This window comes from Podarcis pityusensis (genome assembly GCF_964106645.2).
Source record: "Podarcis pityusensis genome assembly, chromosome: 12".
In the NCBI taxonomy this organism is placed as follows: Eukaryota; Metazoa; Chordata; class Lepidosauria; order Squamata; family Lacertidae; genus Podarcis; species Podarcis pityusensis.
Genome location: NC_138037.1, coordinates 32,094,434 through 32,107,055, shown reverse-complemented (window position 1 = coordinate 32,107,055; position 12,622 = coordinate 32,094,434). Strand labels below are relative to the sequence as shown.

At 39.9% G+C, this 12,622-nt stretch overlaps 1 protein-coding gene across 6 annotated transcripts in view; it reads left to right on the top strand.

The window, feature by feature from the left end:
* Window positions 1-12,622, top strand: part of DGKB (diacylglycerol kinase beta) — a 253,677-nt gene that overhangs the window by 133,802 nt on the left and 107,253 nt on the right. The window lies entirely within an intron of this gene.

Genomic DNA, 12,622 nt, shown 5'->3' with positions numbered 1-12,622 from the left:
CTCCAGGATTCAGGAAACAGAAGGAAGAAAGCATGCAGAGCTAGTTATTCAGGTCTTGAGTAGAGCTATTCTCAGGTGACTGGCCCCGATGAGTTTTTGCTGACTTTATTGTTCTGAAGGGTATTACAAAGTGAGGCTGATGATCTGCTACAGAAATCTGCAAGCGATAAAAGTTAATTATAATCTTCATTTTTTTTACAAGGAAATATCCCACACACAGAAACATATTTTATATATAATTTGAAAGTTAATCCAGTTTATAATGATTATTCATTATAAGCATAAGCCTGATAGATTAGGATGGACAACTGTTTAGAACTTCATGGCTGGGAATAGTGCCATCTCTACCCACAATTGATGCACATACGTGGCTATTTGGCTGTCTACCTCATCCCATCTGCTCACATGGCATGGTGCCGGCTTACAAATTGGTTAGACCTGTGCCAACAGTAATTGATGTAGTTATAAATACAAAAGATTGCATGTGCCATCTCCTGGAACAAGGTTCTCTTGTGGCCCCTGCAGTAACGTGGCTCTGAACTTGGTGGTATCTTCAACCCATCATATGAAAACTTCATAGTTGTATGGTATTTAAAATCTGAATATTCACATTGTGAATCCTTAGGATGAACATGCATGTAATATAAACAGGGAGGCCACAGCTCTATAAATGCATGGTCAGCAATGCTAATACTAACATCTGCCTGTAGCAAATCAGTTGGTTGTTTTTTTTTATTCACTGGTATGTCATTCTCGCCACTCCCTGCATCCTGTCCTGACTCCTTTGCTGCTATGTGCTTTCCCTTTTGCTGAAGGAGTAGGGGTGCTTCCTCTTGTAGGTTCTGTATGTGTTTTGGAGTGAGCACACAGCTCTGGATTGGGACCATGCCTTTACTAGAACACACACAGAGAGTAAAACTCACCTGCAAGATTTGTATCAGGAAAGACTAAGCTTTTTTTTCTACCTAGACGTTGTAGGTGCCTTTGGTTGACTGATTAGGAAATAATGAAATCGGACAATCAGACTAACCACCGAAAGTTCACAATGATCTGTTTCTCCGCTCAGAGCCTTAGAACCGAATTGGCATGTAGGATAAATTTGATTTCTTTTCCTGTGTTTCCTGCTGCCCCTGCAAGTAAAATCTTAGTGGATGTGGTAGAAATTTGCACTCTTGCGTAAATGTTCAGCTGCAGCCAGAAAGATCCGGGATGTTATCCCAGAATGCAGACTGACACAGGCTGTATTGACTTTGACACTAAGGGGTTAATAACCATGGAATTACTTTCCTTTAGGAAACTCCCCCCCCCCCCCTGAATGTGAATGTTCAGTCTGAGCATGCTTAGTTGAATCAGTATGACATCACTTATGTGGGTGGATTTTTCATATTTTGGTTTTGTGGGAGGCATGGTATTTATCTCACTGTTAGGAGAGATGTTGCCAATGTCCTTTATTTTAAGATATGAAAAAGCAGCGCTGATCGTCTTTCTTTTCCTCAAAGGATTTGTAGATGCAATTAGGAAGTTGTAAGGAAATACGTTTTTAAAGAAAAAGGGAGAAATAATCTGATGAATTATCATACATCTGACCGTGTGGATAGTGTCATTTATATAGTTTGGTCACTGGACTTGGGGTGGAATGTGAAGTTTCTTGTTGGTGTTCTGCCGTGTTTAAGAGAGAGAGCTGGACAACAAGCCATCAGGAGCACACAGCTATGTCCTTACCTGATCCACACTAATACCAGATATGATGTCAAATGTGGGACAGGTAGGCATGTCTCAGAGAAAATGACCCTGTAGGCCAAATTTGGACCTGTGCCAGGTTGAATATGGCCTTTCAAGTCAGAGGGTCCTACCTTTGATATATAGTCAGGATATGAAGCAGTGTCATATCACAAATAGTAATGTTTCAACAGTGATGAAGCAGACCATGGATATTACCCTAGTGTATCAGTGTGGATATTGAATGGTTCTGCTGATATTTGCAAAATGTCTATTTAAAACTTGATGGAGAAAATGATAGTTAATGTTTTGTACCAATTTTTAAAAGTAAATTTATTTCAGGTTTATTTAAAGGGGTCATTTTGTGAATTTGGAACTTCCTGGCCAAGTATGCCATTATTTACCAATACTGCTCCAACTTCACATATGCACGCTGAGCATTAAAAGAGGTGTTTTGGGCTAGATGGCCCCAACCTTTCCCCCAAGTCCCTTATTCATAAGAAAATCTGAATAGAGCTATTCTTCAGAGGTCCCTTAAACATTGGGGAACTGATCTGTGTTGCCTCATTCGAAGGAATAAAACTTTGCTTTTCATCTTTTCATCCTTTAGTCTCCTTCTTCATTTTGAAAAGAGAATGGGATTCTTCATAAATTGATTAGCACAAAGTATCGTTTACAAGCTAGAAAGGGTGGCTTTTCTGAGCTCTACTAAATTCATTTTTAAAAGTCACTTTGCTGTAACCATGTAAACCTATCTAACCCTACACTGTTGTTAAAACCAACTTAAATGGTCCCTGATAAGAAAACAGTCAGGACTATCCATTCAGCCAGAGATGATCTGAACTCCAGCTGATTGTCCTAGCAGCTGTGTGACTTCATTACCATTAGAAAGGCATACAGCCAAGCCAGCTGGTAGGCAGAGAGGCTGTTCAATATACATAGCATGTCGGGTTTGTTGGTTTACGTATCAGCATTATAAGAGGATCCCATGGAAAATAAAAGAGAGTAGAAAACACTATTCCCATCAAGGCATATTCTGAATCTGGCACACAGATGAGTCTCATTGGGACATTTTACAGTACTGTATATTATGTTTCAGCCCTTCGTTAAACAGAGACAATGTTAAAATTTGCATTTATGTAGATTCCTGATACAGATACATACGATAGTATCTCAGTTAATAAAAAGTCTTTGCTCTATATTAGACCATTACGTTACTGTTACTGTTTCTGGTGATGTGAACTTAGATACAATCAGTCAAAGCTTAATTTTTTCTGGGCAACCCAATCCTTAATTGTTAATATCTGGCTACACAATATGATTCTTCAGTGGCGAGAATGAGGCACACATGCTTAGAATCTCTTATTTTTCATATTTATTCCCATTTTCCATGGATTGCTCCATTATCTTTCATTGAGTGCGGAGTAAAAATGCTGCATGGGGCCATTTTGGGGAATAGGAGGAAGCCAGACCTCATAAAGGTGGTCCTCAATCTGATTTATCTTCTTCAGTGTAAGATGATGTAGTAAAATAGCTACAGGAGCTGGCATGGTGTCAGAGAAAGACTAAATTTGATTCTGCCATGGGGGAATGCTATGGGTTTTCTGTGAGTTGTGGGCTTCTTCCCCCGGTTCAGTATTGCTCTTGTCCCTATGCATGCTAATTGAGACTTCACTAATGGAGCTGTTTGTTGACTTTGTATGTAAACAGAAAGAAGTGGTAATTTTTGTAACCAGAGTTATTCAGATTTCTCACCACCACCACAAGACTTGAGTATTTTTCCAACTTGTCAAAGAAGGCTTTGCAGGACTCGCCCATCTCTACTTTTTCACTGGACATCTAGGTGATGTCGCCAAATCACTATACAGCTATTCTTTTCTTATACTGCAGAAAATTCAGTTTTGTGTACAGCCTTCTTTTTGCCCCAAAGGTCCTCAGGCAGCTGTGGGTAGGCTGTAGGTGGCCATGGCTGGTGCTGGACTGGTGGTTGGGCCATTCATTCTCTCTTATACTTTCCTTTCCTCTCTCGTACTCTTGGGGAAGAAGTGCATGGGGAAGTCTGGGTAGAGTGTGGTTTACGTGGGGATGGTGTGTGGGGATCTCTCTCTCTCTCTCTCTCTTTCTCTCTCTCTCTCACACACACACACACACACACACACTTTATCCTCCCCATCAGTCATGTTCTCCCCAGTCTGTCAAACAGCAATTTGCTGGACTGGGGGAGTTCATTTTACATGGGTAAGGTACTGTGTGTGGAACATCCTGTCTCACGTCACCCCACGATCACCCTTGCCATGTAAATTGAACTCCCCTCCTCCCTCCCCCTGTATGGTAGACAGAATCCCAGTTTTTGCAAGCGTGAAGTTCGTAGGATGGAAAGGTGTTTAACTCTTTCCATCCAGCCACAGCTAGTCATTTCCCACTCCTTCTCCTGTCCTCTGACTTTCTTCCCAGGTGGGGGTTCCAAACTGTGTTTGCCAGTTAACTGGTGGCGGTTGGAGGAAGTTGCGGAAGTGGCATGATTAAGCACAGATCCAATTAGCCTGTCAATTTGCCCCTCAAATGTTGCTTTGCATGCCAATGGTACACATAGGACTGATAATCCCAGGTTTGCTGCTGGACATGTAGTTCATCTCCAAAATGTTCTGTATTTGGTGGCGGATCCAATAATTTAGTTGGATGCTTTAACTAATGACATTACTGTATAAAATTTGTAAAATAATAAAAGTAATAACAATAGTTTATATGAAGTAAAAATAATAATCCTGCATATAGCATCAATTCAGCTTACTTCATTACCATCATTAGAGCCAAACCCACATACCAAATTACATTAAAATAATTAAATGTCTCTGTGTGCTTTGTTGGGCCTTAAATGTTGGTAGATAAGTTATTCCTCCTAAAGCGAATGATATTAGGAGCGGGGACTTATGGCTCTTGTAGTTGATAATAAACAGAACATTTAATTGTGAAAGTTGAAGTTGAAAATGCTGATTCAGTAGTTGGGAAAAATACATTTAGGTTAAATATTAATTTAAATGTCCTCAATAATGGGTACCTATGCTATTTAAGGAAGTAATTATGCCACAGTGTAGTCAACAAGAGTATTGATTAGAATTTAATTCACTGCAAGAAGACTCCAATCATTCTTAACAGAAGTTTTTTCCTCCTCTTTAACAGTATACTGAAGCTTGTCTCTTTTTCGGTTCTTTTTTTTTTCCTTTGGTGGTCAATTTAGTAACAAGTTTGCAATTAATCATTTGCTGATTGCAATGAATGGTCTGTCAATAATATGCAGCTCACGCTGCTAAAAGGGTTATACAGTGCTTTATTGTTTTCCTTTTGTCTTGGGAACACTTTGTCTAGCTATGTTTCCTAGAATGGATTTTGAATAGATGTTTTGAAGTAATGCATGCCAGTTTTAAAGAGACACCATGGACTGATTCGGCGTATTAATCAAAATAGGCACTAACTTTTTCTTTTGGCAATTCAGTATACGGACATCTGTTGACTCCTAATACGTGAAGTTGGACACTCTGGCATTACTGAAGAGTTTCATTATCTTAAATGTCATAACATTTGTTTGAATTACTCTGTGTAGGTTTCAGATGCTGAAATTATAATCTTGAATTGCTTAACAGATTTCAGTATCCTTTGAAAAATGCATAAATGGGAGCTTGTTAAGAGTGCCACCTCTCTAATTTTTAATTTATGCAACAATATCAAAATTACTGCAAACAAGTAATATCCCTAGATTTTAAAATAGTTAAAGAGAGCCCTACAGCACTTTTTCACTAAGTAAAACCATTGGGTTTGAAAGGAAGAAATTAATGCTAGTAATATTTTAGACAATAAACAGACTAAGAGCACATTATGCTCAATTTCCAGTTCATAATTCATAAATTACAGTCATTCTAACTCTTACCGTGATATTGCTTGAGGAAAGATTTGAACTTATTTTGCTCCAACATGCTGTGGTTCTTACACTTACAATGTCTGTCCAAGGAACACAGTTAACAAAGAACTTACACACTGTCTTGGGAAACTTAATTTTACCCTACTCTGTCTATAGCAGCCAGGTTCTAAACTTGCCAGAACCACACTATCAGTTTAACCATTGATTCATGACCTCTTTTGGCAGGGTTTCTCAAACTTGGGTCTCTGGCTGTTTCTGGACTACAGCTCCCATTATCCCTAGGTAACCAGCACCAGTGATCAGAGATGATGGGAGTTGTAGTCCAAAAACAGCCAGAGACTCAAGTTTGAGAAACCCCGTCTTACAAGAAATGTTTATAAAAATGTTATTGAAAGTTTTTTGAAGAGTTTGAATTAAACTCTATCAGGGCTGATAGAGTTTGGTTTGACTTGTAATTGGTGCGGCTTTTCCAGAGAGAGATTCCATTTCCACAGTTCAATGACCTCCCTAGTTAAAGTCATAAAAGGTAAAGGGACTCCTGACCGTTAGGTCCAGTTGCGGACGACTCTGGGGTTGCAGCGCTCATCTCGCTTTACTGGCTGAGGGAGCTGGCGTACAGCTTCTGGGTCATGTGGCCAGCATGACTAAGCCGCTTCTGGCGAACCAGAGCAGCACACGGAAATGCTGTTTACCTTCCCGCTGGAGCGGTACCTATTTATCTACTTGCACTTTGACAGGCTTTTGAACTGCTAGGTTGGCAGGAGCAGGGACCGAGCAATGGGAGCTCACCTCGTTGTGGGGATTCGAACTGCCAGCCTTCTGATTGGCAAGCCCTAGGCTCTGTGGTTTAGACCACAGCGCCACCTGCGTCCCTTCAGTTAAAGTCATAGCCATCCCTATTTCAGGCTATGGGATTATTGTTGCAACTTGGAGGGGCTCAGAAGTGGATTCACTTGGCAGGATTACAGTATGGGTTCCACCATGGCATGGTCCGAGACCACCTGCATCACTACTTCAGCAGACTTTGCCAGGCTGATCCACAGGCACAGATAATCTTCCAGCTTTATTTGCCCTTCTGAGACCTGATAATAACTGCAATCTACCTCACAGAGTTGGTGTGAGGATATTAAAAAGATATAGATTGCAAAGCAATCTGAGTGCTGAAATAGCTATATACATTATTTACTTCTGGTTATGTTAATAGAACAAGCCTTGAGATCAGAATTTCAGCTCCGTTCTCCAGAAGTTATGTGTTTTTATAGGCCAGGCCTGTCACACAGCAAGAATAACATGGTGTCCAAGGTATATCTGCTATGAATTATTTGTGCTTATAGCACAACACTTTGTTATCATAATTGAAACCCTACATGGCTATTAATATTATATAGCACTTCGAGCATGTAAAGTGGTTTACAGCCCTTATTTCATTCATCAATGTAAGGGGTAGAGTGATTATGATGATAAAATGAAAGTGACTATAAAGCCGTGGGAAAACACTGTTTAAGGCCGGCCGGTGAAGATGACCCAACACAAATTTAACCATGGAAGCCAGTCTTCCCCAGAACGAAATTCCTGCTCACTTCCCTTCTTGGTGAAGCGTTAATGTGTACCCGTGTTAATGGTGATGAACAGCAATCAGGTTTCTTTGGAAACCATTATTTGCAAACTCCCTTCATATGGTTTCAAATTTTGAAGGTGAGACTCTGGATTATAAGGAAGTAAACCACAGTTAAAGAGGTTACATGTGTAACTCTAAATAGGAATGTCAATTTTAGTTCTCTCTGCTTCCGATTTTAAGTTTGGTTCCCCACATTTCTACAGCAATTTGTGATTTCTTTAATTTTTATTTTTAGTAATCCTCATGAAAATTCTTCAGCATTTTAGAATTTCTCCTAATATACACAGTTTTGTGTCTAGTTTTGACTAACACACACTTTTTGTGAGAAATTTGGCTTTGAATGTGATCTAAATCGAGTTTCTCCCCCATCCCTGCTCTAAAGTAGATCTACCAAAAGAAGTCTTGGACTCATGGAGGGACAGTTTAGGGTTCGGTTAAGAGATGGGAGGCTGTAGATCACATTGTAAAGGCCTGTGGGGCAGAGAAAAGGGAGCAAATTTACTCTAGAGATGGGGGAAACAACATGTATTTGTCCCTGAACCTAGTTCTCAAGTCCCAAGCCTTGGGTTGCCCTGAAACATTGTCTTCCCTGGAGGGGCCTCCTGTTGTTGGAGAAAGGGAACCTTTGAATGCAGCTGCTGGAGCATGCATTGGTTTTATACAAGAACTAATGTGGGTGAGTTATAAATTGAAATTATACACAACACATGTTTCATAAGCCCACCTTCCACCAAGAGGTTCGGAGGGGGGAGGAGTTACATATATAATAAAAATCACATAAGAACATTCCACATAAATATCCCATTAGACCAGTGTTTCCCCAACTTGGATCTCCAGCTGTTTTTGGACTACAGTTCCCCTCATCCCTGACCACTGGTCCTGCTAGGTTGGGATGATGGGAGTTGTAGTCCACAAACAGCTGGAGACCCAAGTTGGGGAAACCCTGCATTAGACAGTCATTAAAATGTCATAACAACTGAAATTCAAATAACATAGTCCTTCCATGAATCAAGCAGCCTCAGTGCAGTATATAGCTAGCATGCCAGTAACATAGAAAATAGTGCTTTATCAAATGCCTGTGCAAAAGGTTGTCTCTGACAACCAGATGTCAACAGTGGTGTAATATGTGCCTCTGGGGATAGGTAGTTCTAGAGTTAGGGCACTTGTCCTTTGACTCACCTGCTGTAGCACCAAGGTGGGAGGGTCCTAAGTTAAACAGGTGTGGGCAAGTCTGTATGGGATAGGTGCCCTCAGATATTCTGTCCCCAAGTTGTCAAGGCTTTAAAAGTTTGCATTTACACATTGAATTGTGTTTGGCAACCAGTGGGTGAGATCATCTGAAGATTTGAACAGAAAAAGTAATCCGTGTGTTTCAGCACCACTACAAGATAGGCTGAGGATTTTGCTAATGAAAGTTGGCTCTTTGCACTGCAAGTACAAGCCCAGATTTACCTGCTGATTTTGATACAATACATCAAAATACTCTATTTTAAAAACCCCGTTAATTCATTTGGCAGTAATAAATAAATAAATACAGGCCTAGCTTATTGAAACTATCTTTTTTTCCCTTTTGAGCAATCTTGTCAGTGAAGGCAATAGATTCTACCCTTAATGCTTTAAAATCACATTATTTTCAGGATTCAGGAGTGGAAAGCTTTTGTGGATATATGTTTGAAATGTTTTTCAAATAACTTGTGAATTAATGTCTTTACATGACATAATAGAACGTGCCAGCTAAATAAATAGAAGTAACATTTTACTTCAAAATATTCCACTGTCAAGATGACAAAAATAATAAGCGTCTCTTTTGAATACTGTAAGCTGGGTATTAAGTCAGTGGGAAATGTTTTTGCCTATCTAAATTATTTAGTCAAAACAGATATTCAGAAAAGTGTTTCAGCAGGAAGATGCATTCAAATCATTTGTGTGGTATAGAACTACTTTTATTACAAAGTGCAGGTATTTTCACAACTTAAGTGCTTGACTTTAACCCTTCACCCATCCTCTCTATTCAACAATTTTTATTTATATACCCAGACCCATACATTATTCTCTCTCTGTGGTCTAGCTAATTTAGCCAATCCAGGAATTGAGAAGCCATCACAAAGTTTAATCCTTCCCATCTTTAGAATTGGCAGCAAATATTTGCTAGTGATATACACAAACCTTTTCCATCTTCAAAGTGGCAATTTCTGATGCATGGCACGGCTATATCACACCTCCCACATTAGGCAGAACAATTTAAAGGGAACAAAGCATCATACAATCCCTACTGCAGGGGTGGGTAACCTGCGGTCCTTCAACACCCATTATCCGCAGCCAGCATGGCTAATGGTCAAGAGTTTGGATTTGGATTTGATATCCTGCTTTATCACTACCCTAAGGAGTCTCAAAGCGGCTCCCATTCTCCTTTCCCTTCCTCCCCCACAACAAACACTCTGTGAGGTGAGTGGGGCTGAGAGACTTCAGAGGAGTGTGACTGGCCCAAGGTCACCCAGCAGCTGCATGTGGAGGAGCGGAGACTCAAACCCGGTTCCCCAGATTGCAAGACTACCGCTCTCAACCACTACACCACACTGGCTCTCACACTGGTCAAGGATGATGATAGTTGTAGTTCTGCAACATCTGGGAGGCCACATGTTCCCCACCCTTAGCAAGCACTTTGCCAACAATAGCATTCCCATCACCATGTTAGAAACCCTACACGGGTAGTAATGTCCCTTTTCAGACTGATGTTGCTCATACGTCAGCTGGGCCGTGTTTTCTTGTGTGCTTTCATAGGTACCAAGCACCTGAACTGAGACACAAACAAGCTGTGATGTCAAAATGTATCTGGGTCTCTCATTGTAACTGTTCACCAGAGCTGACCAAGACCTTTTGCTCCCTGAGGCAAAAAGAGGGAGATGTCACCTCCTCATTCCACTTACAGAAACTGACTGGATTGGCAGCAGAATCTTACTTTAACAGTTGTGAAGGGATAGTTTCATCCATTGTAACTGAGGCAGCAGGGAGACCATAACAATTTGTCTAACATCTACAGCACTGTCCTCCCGCAGAGGGGATTGGCCAAGGGCCTTAGGAGGAACAGCCGGGGCTGTTGCCTGTGTTTATCCCCCAGTCTCTGCCGCCTGAGCTGATAATCTCACTTTGCCCAATAGTAGGGCAGACCCTGTCTGTCACAACAGGTACATCTGAATACTATATGCAGCGGTACCTCGGGTTAAGAACTTAATTTGTTCTGGAGGTCTGTTCTTAACCTAAACTGTTCTTAACCTGAAGCACCACTTTAGCTAATGGGGCCTCCCACTGCCACCGTGCCACCGCCGCTTGATTTCTGTTCTCATCCTGAAGCAAAGTTCTTAACCTGAGGTATTATTTCAGGGTTAGCAGAGTCTGTAACCTGAAGTGTCTGTAACCTGAGGTACCACTGTACAAATATGCCATCCTTAAACTTGCTAAGTGTCTACGTCAGTTGATTGAAACCATTCCACTTCCTGTAAAAGCTGTAGTCTATGGTTACTTTTCCCAGTCGAAGCAAAGTCTCTGATTCTTTCTTGCATTCTATTTTTATGAATGCACATTCTTCTTTGTCAGAGGCTTGGCAAGACAGCCTGGTTTTTAATTTTATGTATATTTATTTTACAAATGTTGCCATAGCAAATATTTATTTTAAAAAGAAAGTTATTGGAATGGATTTTAACAGTTTCCACTTTGAGGATAAAGACAAGAAGATAGCATGTGATATTAGTGAAATTCACTGGAGGGGAAGGGGGGAAAGCAGAAATCTTATGTTGCTACATTTTCTAGGAAATATTCAAAACTGGTTGAAGAACTTACAATATAGGCATTAAGGCAGAAATTATGTGTGATTACACTTCAGTCTTAATCTACATCTGGCAGCTAAGTGAGTCCAATGAAACTTACAATTTTGGCAGAGTTTGCACATCATAGTAAACTTACTCCCCCTCTAGTGTTGGTGGGAGCCATAAACCACAATCCCTGATTTAGCAGTCTAGCCAAACCAAAGATTGTGGTTAGTAATAGCAATAATTTTTAATTTTATTGTTTAGCTGTAACACAACAAAAACAAAAAGAACATTCAGAATTGAGCCACAAATTTAGCTCTAAGTTTCCTGGCTGCCAGTACAGATAAAGAAACATGCAAACTAACAGTTTTCATTGTCAGATGGTGGGGGAAAAACATACAAACTTGCTAGGTGTAAGAAAATTCTTTCTGAGACTAAACACAGACAGATATTTTTCATGATTATCCTTATAAACAGAACATTTGAAGCCACATGCTTGAAATGTTTGGTGTGGGTATGACCAGAGGCAAGTTAAAATGTCTTTATTTTCCCAAGCTTTTTTTTAAAAATATCACTTTTACTTCTGATTATTTTTAATAAATAATTTGCATTTTACTTATTTTTGCTTTTATTGGTTTAAGGGATTTTAATACTATGTTAGTGTTGCTGTGAGTTTTCTTGAAGTCCTTTTAAATTGAAAGAGGGGATATAAACATTATGAACACGTGTAGTTTGCTTAGATACTGGCTACTTCTGTTATAAATTAAATTTTACTAATTCATTTAATTACCTGTGCCAAGCCATTTTGTCATTACTGATCTAATTTAAGTATCCCTTTGACAATAGAGTATATTTATGCACATATATTATCTTAGAACAGGTATCAGGAAGTTAGTAATGACAGTAAAATTATATAAAGAATCATTTTAGTTGATACATTACTCTCAAGCCCACCTTTTAAATGCAGTGTCAATAGTTCTGCAATCCATTCTCTCAGCTCTTACTGTGCAACTTAGTAACGGAATAATGCTTTGTAATTTACATTGTTCAGAAACATTTCACTCGCTTACTAAAGGGTTTTATTTAAATGCTCACAGATCTAGGCTAAGCCTTTTTTGCTTTTGTTGTCAGTACCTATTGTTACATTTATTGATGCTGCTTCTTACAAAATTATAGGCTGTAATGCTGTATAGGCTCACAACCCCATTTATGAAGCCCTTTCTCTGTTATGCTCTGAAGCCCCACTTTGCACCTGTTTTCATCTTGACACCCAGCGATGCCACTGGGCAACAGGGTGTTTGATGGACCAGCAGCATCTTCAAGATCAAGAGGTTTTCTGGTAAAGGAGATGGTGCTTCTGTGGACAATAGCAACATACATACACACACACACACTCTACCTCTTGGTCTAGCCTGGTACTGGACCAGGCATCCATGATGGTCACAACCATGCGCCTAATTTCAATTAATCTGACAACTGTGCTTTGCAAAAATGGAAGTTTCTGCTGATCCAAGTGTTCCCTATCCCTGCTATAGAAGAAACCTTGCTTCTTTATGAACCATC